Source organism: Atta colombica, unplaced genomic scaffold (genome assembly GCF_001594045.1).
Source record: "Atta colombica isolate Treedump-2 unplaced genomic scaffold, Acol1.0 scaffold55, whole genome shotgun sequence".
In the NCBI taxonomy this organism is placed as follows: Eukaryota; Metazoa; Arthropoda; class Insecta; order Hymenoptera; family Formicidae; genus Atta; species Atta colombica.
The window spans coordinates 1930978-1932133 of record NW_017259545.1 but is presented as its reverse complement, the minus strand read 5'-3'; the positions used below and the strand labels follow the sequence as shown (position 1 = coordinate 1932133).

The window sequence follows — 1156 nt, the reverse complement described above, 5'->3', positions numbered from 1 at the left end:
TATATATATATATATATATGGGTCTTTAAATACTCTCTTAAATTGTTTCAACTTTGTTTTATTTGGATATTTATATAATTTTACCTTCCTCTATTTACGCAATTGTTACTTTCTGTTAATAAATATTTCCGTATTTTTCACTGTTTACAATTGCAATGAAATTTTGCTTCAGCTACTCTCTCGACGCACACGTATAACGAGCGTTCATGCCATTAATCACGATGCTCGATGCATACAGTTATGCATTTTTATCTCAAATATTTGTGATACCGCGCATAACGTCATGATTAATTAATTATATGGAGTTCAAACAATGGCGGACGTAACAGGCGTATCTTACGCGCTGAGCGAAGCGTTTATATTGTAATCAACGCACCGATATATATTTCTGCATTTTTGTTACATGTCCTAGTCAAAAAGTGCCTCTCTTTTCCGAGTATTCGGAATTAGCTTTTCTGCGCGATGGTGCGACCGCGCAAAAGCCGCAGTACACCACGCACCGGATTATATTAATTAATATAAACACGACCAAACATAAACACTACTATGCTGTACAAACAAAATCCTTTCAGGTGTAAAAAATATTATACGATAAAACGTACACTCTACGTCCCAAAATCATCAAAACATCATCTCTATCGCGATATTTGTTTCATAAAAATTTCTTGTCGCGATAATTATCTTTTAATATTAAACAGTTTCGACGAGGAGATTTTGTTCCTATTAAAATTTTGCTAAGTGAAAATTATATTCCCGAGTAAATTAAAAAAAAATCGCAATTAAAAGATATACGAGTAGACATTTTGTGAATACGTGGAAATGCGCAAACAGCAACATCGCACATTTTTTTCTACTCGGCACAGAGGGATTCTAAAACGATGGTGAAAAGGGAACAGAGTCTCGAATGGTATGAATACGAGTGTGCAGTACCGTTAAAACCATTGAAAAAGGAGAATCATTATTCGGCCAGTATTTCAATTTATCCTGAACGAAACTGATACCACCTCCTGGACTCTTGCTGACATAATTTTTCGTCGCACCAATCGTTCGTTTTTTTCTATCACCGATTCATTGAAACAGTGAAAATATCAGCCTTTTTTTCGTCGTAGTTCATACGAGAGAGTTTCGTTAGCACACGTTAACAACCTCAACCTGG

The 1156-nt window shown here is 35.2% G+C and overlaps 1 protein-coding gene across 2 annotated transcripts in view; it reads right to left on the bottom strand.

The window, feature by feature from the left end:
* The window catches only part of LOC108691908 (carbonic anhydrase-related protein 10), a 166477-nt gene that overhangs the window by 163577 nt on the left and 1744 nt on the right, over positions 1-1156 (bottom strand). The gene's annotated exons all lie outside the window — the stretch shown is intronic.